The sequence below is a fragment of the Globicephala melas genome, chromosome 11 (assembly GCF_963455315.2).
Source record: "Globicephala melas chromosome 11, mGloMel1.2, whole genome shotgun sequence".
Taxonomy (NCBI): Eukaryota; Metazoa; Chordata; class Mammalia; order Artiodactyla; family Delphinidae; genus Globicephala; species Globicephala melas.
The window spans coordinates 24,552,173-24,564,492 of NC_083324.2; the positions used below are offsets into that span (position 1 = coordinate 24,552,173).

The 12,320-nt window shown below is 42.8% G+C and overlaps 1 protein-coding gene across 20 annotated transcripts in view; it reads left to right on the top strand.

The window, feature by feature from the left end:
* The window catches only part of MAGI1 (membrane associated guanylate kinase, WW and PDZ domain containing 1), a 622,562-nt gene that overhangs the window by 563,179 nt on the left and 47,063 nt on the right, over nt 1-12,320 (top strand). The gene's annotated exons all lie outside the window — the stretch shown is intronic.

Genomic DNA, 12,320 nt, shown 5'->3' on the forward strand with positions numbered 1-12,320 from the left:
AAAATTGGGTGAACAGTACACATTCACTGTGCATGGGGCACCCCAAAATATCCATGGCTAATTTCTTCCATACAAAAAGCAGTCTCAAAAATTTTATGACAGCTTTTAAAAATCCATTTCCAGTGTATTTGCATGAAGTTCTAAACCTGATTAGAGCCTCATTTCCTTAAAAAAAACAAACAAAAAAAAAAAACACCTGCCAAAATCAAACAGGAGAGGGAGCAAAAGGATTCTGGCTTTGATCTCTACCATGAGAAACATGTTGAGTATCTTCTGCACTATAAATGCTTACTGGGGGATCATCTATGTTGTTTCCAGTGTGAATTTCTGTTACTTACTCTTCCCTGCCATCAATGCAGTGTACTTCTTCACAGCAGTGCCCGGCTGTATATCTCTTTCCCAGCTAAAATATTTCATGAAATGGCCTTGAGGTCCTTGCATTTCCCTTGCCTCTTAAATGTACTTGACCGATAAAAGTTCTTTCTAATTGATATTCATCCTGAGTGGGACAGTGTGTGTGTTGGAGTGTATGGGAGTGAAACTGATTCCCATATTCTGCCTTTAAGCAAATCCAAGTGGAGGAATGAGTATTGACTCACTGAATCCTGAAATCTGATAGTTGAACAAAGCATAAGCTTCTGCTGCTTCTCACAGCTGTATGGGGCAGCAAGCATTAGAAACGGACAAAGTCAGGGCAACAGCTTTTCTTCCTCTGTAATTCACGTAATCGCTTAGACCAGGGCAGATATTGTTTCAGCGAGAGGATTTTGAAGACATTTAATATCTCCATGGGAGATGAATGGGGCTGCCCATCCTATGTCCTTTGCTCTTTTAGAAAAACATGACTCTTCAGTAAATGGCCCTTTAGGTCTGACTGCCAGACGCTTTGAATAATGCAGTGCTTCTGGACCCACAGGTCGGATCCCCTTGCGGTTGTTAACCATGACCCCTGCCTTCCAAAGCTAATATGATCTTCTGCATTTAAGAGATGGGAGTCAAGTTTGATTCGGTGCCGGCGGTGGCTTCCGTCGCAATTAAGCAGTTCGGTAATGAAGTTAATTGAAATGCCTGAATAATAGACGCCCTTCCCGAGCAGACAGGAAAATTGCCGTCCTATTTGGCAGAAGTACATTGTGACAGGAAAGTGATTGTCACACCCAATAAGGCTGTTAAAACTGCTCCAGAGATTCATGGATTTGGCTGAAGAAAGGAACCTGAAATAGTTTTCATCAGTGTGTGTTTGCCTTTTGTGGGGAAGGGTGAGACATTTGGAGCTTTTAAATTCAGTGTTGTCATAAAAGTTACTTTTCTGAGGAAAGACCTGAAGGTGTCCTTAAGTGAAAATGTGCTTAGATTCTCCAAGAGCCCCTGAGAACACACTCATGTGCTGGGACCAGTAACTGTTGGCCTTGGGGTTGCTTTGTGAGCCTCCAGTTAAGTCTGAGAGTTGAGCGCTTCCCATCCGTTGTGATAAGGAATTTAGAACACAAGGTGGCACAGCGGAACCTTGCTCTCCACGCAGAGGGAGGTGGAGGTGAGTTGAGCCGAGCCTGGCAGCTCACCAATAAATCAAGGAGCAGCCCAAGGATCAAGAGCTGTTAAGTAGTCACCGCAGTGATGATGGTGATCAGAAGAGAGGCCAAGCCGCCCTCCCCTTTACCTCATCCACGCTTCCTGCATCCCTCAAGACACAGGCTCACTTCATAAGCTCGCAACAGTCATGCATTCCTTCCAAAGATATTTATTGAACTGGGGACCACATACCGTTCAAGGGCGGGGAGGCTACCCGTAGCATAAGATACAAGGTCCCTGAAATGGAGACAATAAATAAGTAAATGATAACAATAAACAATAGAAACGATAAACAAGTAAACAAATGTATTGATTTTAGAGAGCCACAGGGTCTATGAAAACAAATTGGGCTGTGTGAATACAGTGGGACAGAAAAGGTCGTTTCCAATCTGCTGATGGCCTGGATCCCTGGATGGCTTCTCTGAAGAAGTGACATTTGAGGAGAGCCCTGAGTGATGAGAATAAGCTGCTCCCACGTAGATTGCAGGCACAGTGTTGCAGACAGAGGGAACAGCCAGTGAAAATGCCCAGAGGAATGAAAGGAATGAGCCCGGAAGTGGAGAGAGTGCCAGTCTGGCTGGGGTGCATGATCAAGGGGAAGTGTGCTGGGATTTAAAGAGGCAGGCAGGCTCAGAGCGAGGAGGGCTTTGTGGGACACAGAAAGAGTTTGTGTTTTGTTGAAACTGTGTTGGGAAGCCACAGGGATATGTAGTCAGGCGTCCATATAATCTGATTTTTGCTGTAGAAGGATGTCTCTGGTCTCTGTGTGGATAATGCATTAAAGGGGATAAAGAATAAAACAGAGAGAACAGGATTTTGGCGCTTGCCATCACCTAGGCAAGAAAAGGCGGTGGTAGTGGAGATGAACAGACATTTCAGGATACATTTTGGAGATGAACATGGTAAGAAAAATAAAGAAGCCTCAAGAAGGGCTTCAGATTTTAGGGATTTGGTGTCCTGTAAGTAGAAAACTCAGGATACCCTCCTGGATCTCTTACTTGGTCCTGTGCCTAACTTACATTGCTAAAAATAAGCATCCACGATAAGAGTCATCCTAAAAGGCAGAAATCCTGAAGAAAAGAATCCTGGCATGTATTTTTTTTTTTTTTTTAACCTAGAAACGTCTTGGTACCAATTACAGTGATAGGTTTCCCTTTGGGGCCAGTGACCTTAAAATAAGGGCCCACACAGCATCCTGTTTTTTCACCCCAGGAAAGGAACCCTTATCGTTTTTTTCTTTCAATGAGCTATTTTGAGCTATTGTTTCATAATCCTCACCATACATCCTATGCAGCTAAAAGTCAAACTTTTCACTTTGGAGGCAGTGCCTTGGAGACAAGTTGTCTCTCCTGTCCCAGGGAGACCTTGATGAACTGTCGATAAGAAAGAATGGGTATAACAGGGCCAACCCTTAAGCATTTGCGCAAAAAGCAATTCAAATTTGAAATACAGGTGGTAGGAGAGCCAGCTGGGGAGTCTTCCTAAGAGGTAGAAGCATTTATAGACTAAGGTAAGATCTTATCCCAAATTCCCAAATTACAAACATTTCCAACCCACAGAGAGGTAGAGGGCTTTCCTGGAACCATTTGAAAAAGTGGCTTAATTCCACCCTTTTAAGTAGATCTTGGTAGGAATATTCCCTGGAGAACAAAGATTGGCCTCATAGAACATCATGACAAATTAGCGGACTTCTTTTTCAATTTATTTTCGGCTGCGTTGGGTCTTTGTTTCTGCACACGAGCTTTCTTTGGTTGCGGCGAGCGGGGGCTACTCTTCATTGGGGTGCACGGGCCTCTCATTGCGGCGGTTTCTCTTGTAGGGCGCCTGGGCTTCAGTAGTTGCGGCACACAGGCTCAGTAGTCGTGGCTCACGGGCTCTAGAGCGCAGGCTCAGTAGTTGTGGAGCACGGGCTTAGTTGCTCTGCGGCATGTAGGACCTTCCCGGACCAGGGCTTGAACTCGTGTCTACTGCATTGGCAGGCGGATTCTTAACTACTGTGCCACCAGCGAAGCCCTTAGTGGACTTTTTAAGTTGACTTTTATAGTTCTTTTTCTTTTCCCTCCTGGAGAGAAGATGCCGTAACTCACTCTCCTTCTGACTCTCTCCATCTTTTCCCTATCACCAGTTTTTTAAAAAAATCCTATTATCAGGTAGTGTCAGAACACATTTTCAAGCTCGAAAAAAGTAGAGGCTTTCGAAAGTATTCCATAGGGCTTGGTGTCCAGCCAACCTGTTCGTTATGTACAATAGCTTAAAAGACTGGCTTCATTGCCTTCAAATTAGAGACCCATCTTGTTATATTTTAGCATGTGTAGCTTTAGATGGCCAATGGTTTCCATACTGTGACTTGGTACTGCAAGTCTGTGGATCTTAAGATATCACAGACATCTTAAGAACTTGATTGACTATGCATAGACTTCCGTGCTACTTGTAGAAAGGAAACCCTCTTCCTAGATTCACATCACAGTTATGGGTCCAAGATACCTCGACCCATTGACCTATAGGTTGATAGCCATATATTCCATGAAGCTATATGCAAAATTTGATCTGAATACACTTTGTATGCACCAACACTGTCATTTTAATCCCTTCCTAATGGGCTATGATCCAAAATAGATGAAACACCTTTGAATGAGACTGTACAGTTCAGTGTTTAAAAGCTCAAACTTGGCATTAGACCAAGTCTTCAGGCAGCTGCTCACCTAACTGTGTGGCCTTAGCCGTGTTATTTAACCACCAGTGTATCAATTTTCTCATCTGTAATAATAGGGATGCTATTAGTACTTAGCAGTAATGAAGAATAAATGTATGTCAAAGGCAAGCTCTCAGTTCTTGTTATTTTTGCACTCAACCCTTGCTTTTGAAGACCCCCTTTAAATTTTTTTTTAATTTTGTTTTTTTTATTTAACATCTTTACTGGAGTATAATTGCTTTACAATGTTGTGTTAGTTTCTGCTGTATAACAAAGTGCATCAGCTATATGTATACGTATATCCGCATAACCCCTCTCACTTGTGTCTCCCTCCCACCCTCCCTATCCCACCCCTCTAGGTGGTCACAAAGCACCGCGCTGATCTCCCTGTGCTATGTGCCTGCTTCCCACTAGCTATCGATTTTACATTTGGTAGTGTATATATGTCCATGCTACTCTCTCGTTTCGTCCCAGCTTACCCTTCCCCCTCCCCGTGTGCTCAAGTCCATTCTCTATGTCTGTGAAGACCCTGTTTTTATTTACTTATTTTTTAACAAATGAGAGGAGAAGCTGAGTTGGTGACCCTTCAAGGTGTTTTTCAGGTTTTCAAAAGCCAACTGTAGGACTATCCATGTTATTTCAATGGTACCCTTTCTGAAGTGACCATTTGTCTTTTAGGAATTGCATGAGGGCAATTCATCCATCTCACCTAGGTTTTGGAGCAGCCCGAAGTATTAATGACTCCTGTCTCTCCTCACCTGTGCCAGTTCAAGGCTTATGACTTTGAGGTGAAAGGCTTTGTAAACCATTAGCAATCAGCAGCCTTGCAAGCCATTTATTTCTCTTCAGGACATATTTATTAGGCTATATGTACTGTGTAATTGAAGCAGACTTCTCCATAGCTGTAAAGCTGTACAACTATATTCTTAATCTTCTTAACAAAATGCCACCTGACACAGCATTGGGAGCTACTTAGTCCATACGTCGGAAGTCCAACTGTCTTTTTAAAATATGATGGCCGTAATATTTCATAATGACCGTTATGAGGTCCCCCAAAGGAAAGAACGTCTTCATCTTTTTGGAGACATTGAGTCTGATGCTCTCATTCTTGGCAATTGGTATCATATTTGCATTAAAAAATTATGCTGCAGGGTTGATGATGGTATTTGGCTAGAGGCAGGAGAAAAAAAATGAAACGTCTAAATTAGAACCATTTTTTATTTGGATTTATGGATTCAGTTTTGTGATATATCGTGTTTGTAAGGTCCTTCAGTGGAAATGTACTCTGGTTTTAAACTTGGCCTTGAGTTTATGCTGGCACACTAATTAGTTTAGGGGGAGAAAAAAAACCCTTAAAAAATAGGTCATCATCATTATTCAATCTAGCATCAATTATTGCATGTTGCTCCCAAGCCCTTGACCCCGTGTTTAAATGCTGGCCCTCCTTCAGTGTCCATTGTCCTCTCTGCCCCCTGCTTCACAATGCATTAGCGTTCGTTTCTCATGCTCCCAAGAGCAGTGGTGCTCCCTCTTACCACAGCACTTAGCACTGGCCACACTGCATTATAAGTGTTGCTTTGCTTCTTTCTCTTTTAAGACAGACTGTGAAGTCGTCCAGGTCAGGGCCATGTCTGATTTACCTTTAACTCTTGAGTCACGCTTCACTAGGCATATGGCAGAGCTCAGTCAGTCTTGCATGGATGAATAGGTACATGGATGGTCCCTTCTCATGATTCAAGTCTTAGCTCAAATACTCTGTCTTCAAGCAAGACATGCTTGGCCACCGAGTATAAACTAGCCATGCATCCCAGGCTACTGTTCCATTATCCTGCTTCATTTTCATCACCGAAGTTATCACTCTGAAATTTTTTTTTTTTTGCGGTGTGTGGGCCTCTCACTGCTGTGGCCTCTCCCGTTGCGGAGCACAGGCTCCGGACACGCAGGCTCAGTGGCCATGGCTCACGGGCCCAGCCGCTCCGCGGCATGTGGGACCTTCCCGGACCGGGGCACGAACCCGTGTCCCCTGCATCGGCAGGCAGACTCTCAACCACTGCGCCACCAGGGAAGCCCCACTCTGAAATTATTTGCGAAGTTGTTTCTTCTCTGTTTCCCCACAGAATGTGAGCACTGTGAAAACAGGACATTAGAGGTTTAGTTCAGTGCTTTGTCTCATGCCAGCTCTTGGCACATAGTAGGCCCTTAGCCCAGTTTGCCTAAATGCGTGAATGCATTTCCCCCAATTTCCTTCCTGCCCTCAGTGGAGAAAATTAGGGCTGACTGTACCTACCTTTTTCAGTTTTCTGAGCTGTCCTTATTAGCATTTCACCAGTAAGGCAAGGGCAATTTAAATTTATTTCATGGTTTATGTATTATGTATTAAACAAAACAAACAAAATACTAATTGGCAGAGAATGGTGCAGATGGCTTTTTTTAGAAAGGTTACTGACCGTTAATGTTAATTGTTTAGAGCCACTGGTTTGCAGTCAAATAATCATCAATTCTGCATTGCCAGGAAAATCACAGGTTTTCTCACTCTGTTTTTCCTGCACCCCTTCCCTTCTGTACCTCGCTGATCTCTTAGTATTTTGATCCATCATCATTACCTACTAGGTTCATAATTTTTTCATGCAGCAGCATTTTTGCTGGTAAATATTAGCGTTCTGGTGTGTTCTTTAATGCAGTATCTCTCCTCAAATTTTATTTAGCTGTGCCCTTTAGATCTTCCCAAGAAAGAAGAAGGAGAAGCAAGCAATGGAACTTTTCCCTTTCTGCTTGATCCTTCACATTGTCCCCTGTATTTGCAGATGAAGTATTTTACATGCACTGTTCTTCTTAGAGGTACAAACTCAGCTAAAGTGAACCTCACCCTAGGAATTCTAACACCATAGCCATGTGCTTGGAGGAGATGATTTACCCTGAGGATCGTAGACCCCAGTAGAATGGATTTCTCAGGGTCCCTGGTCAAGGTTTCAGAGGCTCCTTGAATTTGTATGCAAAATTGTGTGCTTCTGTGAAGCTTTGCTTCAGAGAGGCTCTAACAGCTTTTTATCCCATTTTCAATCAAGGCCATGGCCCAATAATTTAGTAAGTAGCACAGACACTTGAGTAGAAATGGCAGTCACTGAGCCAAGAGAGAGCTAGAAAAAAATTCCAGTTTTTTTTTTTTTTTTTTTTTGCCGTACGCAGGCCTCTCACTGTTGTGGCCTCTCCCGTTGCGGAGCACAGGCTCTGGATGCGCAGGCTCAGTGGCCATGGCTCACGGGCCCAGCCGCTCCGCGGCATGTGGGATCTTCCCGGACCGGGGCACGAACCCGTGACCCCTGCATCGGCAGGCGGACTCTCAACCACTGTGCCACCAGGGAAGCCCTCCAGTTATTTTTTAATCTAGCACTGCACTAAAGCTGACAGGTATATCCCATTATCCAAGCACACACAGTATGGCTGCAACATTCAGTAACAATTAGCTGTTTATGATTACAGCTCTGTTGTATTAAAATCTTGGAAAATACCAGTAATAAGAATATGAATGATCTATTCATGCTAGCATTCTGAAGCAACATTTTAATACATCTTCCTCTAGTCTTTGAGTGTATGATATATGTGTGATATATACATATATCTATTTTTTAACAATGAATTTATATCCTCTGGCAGTTTTAAATCTGCTTTTCATATCTTATGTCATTACCATTTTCCCACGTCACTAAGCAGTCTTCACTTTTACAATCCATTCATTTTTAATGAATTCATAAATTTTCATCTGTAACAATATGTTTGCTCATTCCTTTGTTCTTGGAAATTCAGATTGTTTCCATTTTCTATCTTCTTTAAATAACACTGTGTTGAACATCTTTTTTATGTAAATCACTGTGAGACTCTCTGCTTGTTCTCTTAATACAAACTCCTAATGATAAGTTTAGTGAGTTAAAGTCAGCTGTAATCTTTGAGTCCTACATGTAGGATTACGTGTTGATAGGTTTCAGAATAAGAGAGAAGGTTAGTGGGGTCTGAAATGAAAATGTGCTCAGAAGTAGTCTTAGCCTCTTTGGAATCTAAGAGTAGCCCCTGGCCAAGTTCTCAGTCTTCTTTCTGTGGCTTTCCGTGGGCTCCATGAACTAACTCTCTCTCTTTCTAAATATATATAAGTTCCTTGCTTCTTACACATGGCATTACCGTATTCAGCACCAGGACATTTGTTAATGCAGCCTTTTGCTACGCAACCCTCTAAAGAATCCCATGTGTTTGATGACATGTGGATTAGTGACATAGTGTTTGTCAGAATGCTGAGGAGGAAACCAAATGTTTCCATTAAAATGCTCAAATCTAGAAACCAAGTACAAAGGGGATGAATATCACAATGAAGTCAAAGTAAATTGATGACACAGTACAGTTTTCTTATTTGAAGATCCACTTTGCATTTGACAATGACTTTAGCATTCACCCTTTCCAAGCCCTTTGCACGATTTTTCTTGCTTCTTTCAGATAGTGAGGTTGGTTGACATTCTCACTTCCTTTAAACCTAGAGGAAATGAGGTCCAGGGAAGTCCAGTCTCTTTCCCAGCATCTCAGGTTTGTTCATCTCGGTGCCAAAATGGCAGTGATTGGCTTCTTTTTGGCTTCCTGATAGCTCAGCTGAGCTCTCCGATGTCTTCCCTGTTTCCATTTAGTCACTAGGACAGACAGAAGTCTTAATTTCAGTAGGATGCTTAAAGAAACTCATTATGTGTATATTCATTTTGGGAAAAAGTAAGCAAGTCTTGGAGGATGTAGAGGTCGGTGATGGCTCTAGAGATTGAAAAATGCGATAAAATGTTCTGAAATTTGCTGCATTTGTCGTACAGAGGCAGTATAGACTTTTGTTTATTGTGGTATCTGTGGGTATGTATATGTTCATAAGTAAATAAAGCTTTTCTTGTTGTAGAAGATTCTAAAATAGGTAATAAAGCCATTCATGACCTCATGAGCCCAAGAACATACAGTTTAAGTGTATAACCTTCTGTTCTTTGTTTCCAAATGCTTATGTATTCTGTTACATTTTTTACTTTTTTCATATAAACTTTTGTGTACAACCTTTTTAAAATTCCACCAAGAATAACATTTGCCATTTAGTTATATGAGAACATGTTCAGTAGTGTAGTTTATGGCCTTGATATTTAAGGGAAAGAGATTCTTCCTCCTCCTCATGTTGATTGGTCAGATCTCAGTCACTAGCAAAGAATTTGCCATTTGTTTTCTCCAAAGGGACACCTTTTTCATTGGGAACTTGAGAAATTCAGGTCCCAAGCTTTTCTCACTTCTGTAGATCACACTTAGACTCCCACTTTGAAGGTACACTTTCCCGTGAAATTTTCTGGGATCCCTTGGAAGTAGCATTTGCCACCTCCCAGGCTCTAAGAGCAGATGGTGCTGTCCGTGGATTCTTCCTGCTGCCTCTTCTCAAAATTCCCCTTCCTCTCCCCGAAGGGAGCAGACGAGCCTCTTAGGACAGGTGCTGTTTCTGTCCATATGCCTCGTATGTAATATGTGACACGATTCCTACAAGTAAGCTTCCCGCTTCCACTGGGAGCACAAAGTGTGCCTTTGCCCTAAGGAAACCCACTGACGTGCCATCAAGTGTGGGATCGTGCTGCTTTCTGTCACCCATCCAGTGTGGGACGGCCGCAGTCACCTCCAGCTAGACAAGGGCCACATACCAGGACCTCTCGGTCTTGGGGAATTCTTCCGGTGATGTCTTTTAGTGCTTCCCATCAGGTCTTCCCGGCTATTTTCAGTCTATCTGAATAGCTCTGAATTAATTAACGTTTACTTTTAAATTAATATTTTATTGCCTCAGCAAGATGTGAATTTGGTGTTGTTGAAAAAAATTCTAGATTAAGGCTGAAGTCTGCTTAAATTAGTCCATCCAGTCCCTGCCCCTTGTTTCCCCACCGGAAATACAGTACTTCAGTTACCAGTTTTCATGTGTGACAGTCAAGGAGAGGGTGTGTGTCTGAATATGTTTAACACCTGTCTTCTATGGCTGCCCTTCTACCTCATGCTGTTCTCATTCAACGTTATAGTTTGGAGACCATCCATGCTGTTACCCATAGAGTTAGCTCGTACCTTTTAACCTCTGCGGACGGCTTCATAGGTTCGGTGTCCCTGAGTTTATCTAGAACTTCCAGTCATTTCCAGGTTCCCTTTATACCAGCCGTGCTGCACTGAGCATCCTTGTACCTGCATAACCGTTGGATGTGTGTGCGAATGCTTCTCTCTGATAGAGAATCCACGGTGCTGTTTATTTTATACATGAAAATCTTAACAGGTTGAGAATTTAAGATGGTCAGAGTTTTAGAAATGATGAGCAGAGTGTGGATCGAGGTCATTTTCCCTGACTTCTCCTAACTAGTTGGAGATTCTTTACAAAGTTCTGTAGAGGGTCATTGGGATCTTGGGTGACATCAAGTCTAGTAAAAGCTCACTCCAGTGAAGTGCTGCTTATTCCAGTGAGCTAAGAACGTCAGTCTGAATTAGGGAAACATCTGTATTTAAGGATGTGATATTTGACCATTTCGAAGTGTACCCAGTGACCCAAACTAATATAACTTGATAGAATTCCTTAAGGGAATCACATTAATGAACAAATTAAGGCACCTAATAATTATTTTTAAGAAAAATGACATCTAAATTGCTCAAGACAGTTATTCTCATCCATAGGCAAAATATTTACCCTACGTATTTTTTGCATTTTAGCATGCTAGGCAAATGAGTTTTCCTAATTAGAGTAAGATAACCGTAACCACTTTTTTTTTTTCCCCGAATGGTGTAAATTAGCAAAGGAAAGTAAAAGGGGTTGACACTTGAGGGCCTGCCCTGTGCCAAGTATGAGGCTTTTAAACATTTTGTCTATTTAATTATCACAACGAGTACAATGAGTCTTATTCTCTCCACTTCATAAATTGAAAAACTGAGGCGCAGAGGACTTTAAAGCAACTCGCTGAACGTAGCCTATCCGAGTTTGCCGCACTTGAAAGAGTAATAATCCTCATTCTACTGTATTATGGTTTCCTTAAATGGGGTCCTCCAACCTTCTTTGTCAGAATCTTCTGGGATGTTTGCTCATACTGCAGATTCCTTGGCCCCTGAGGGTGGGTCCTGGGATCCTGCATTGAGAAGAAGCTGCCACGTCCTCCATGTGCATTCTGAAGTCCCAGAGCCCCTGTGCCAGGCCGTGGTGACCTCCTTTTGGTGATGTGACGAGCCGTGCCAGAAGAGTGCCCCCACTGCCTGTGGGGATGAGCAGTCCCTGTCACGCCTCTCGTGCAGGGCGCCCATTAGCAGCGCTCCTCTGGGTGGCTTCCTACTACTCACCCGCTCCCGCGGCCTCCTGTTACTTGCGCTGAACTTAGCACGGCTCCTCGTTTGACAAGTCACTTCCAGGAGAGTTGAAATCGTTACACTGCCTAGGGATCATGTTCTAAAAAAGGTTGACCTTTCCGGTGCAAAATCATCAGATCCCAATACGTCAGGTCCTGCATTGTGCCTAACGTGGGTGGAATCTGCATTTTGTATTCTAACCTTGGCTCAAACCAAAAATTAAAAAACAAAATGAGAGAACTGCTTGCAGAAATGATTACTTTCAAAACACTGATAAATGTTTTTATTTTCCTTTCCAGCCCTCCTTTGCCACACTCCCTTGGTGACAGATTTTCTATAAGTCTGCCCCTAATGGCTTCTGACTTTCCCAGAAGTGAGATCAGCGGCCCCTTTCAGCTCTCACCCTGCCACTAAAGACAGGGTTTTGGAAGAGCCAGCAAGGTTCTGTGAGCCCCTTTTTCTCCTCTGCCTTTCTCTTTCTGCATTATTATCTTTTTCTCTCAGCTCCATGAAATTTCTCTTTTCATTCCCCAGCAGCCTGCTTTCGAGGGGCTAGTCCCAGCAAACGGAATAGGAGTTTGCTCGGATGAATGATGTGTGAAGGGGTGTGCTGACGATCCAGAGGGTGTCCTAAACCAGCCTGGATTTGTGTCCTGTTCTGGCAAAAGAGCATCCGTTTTTCTTTTGGTGTTCAGCTCAT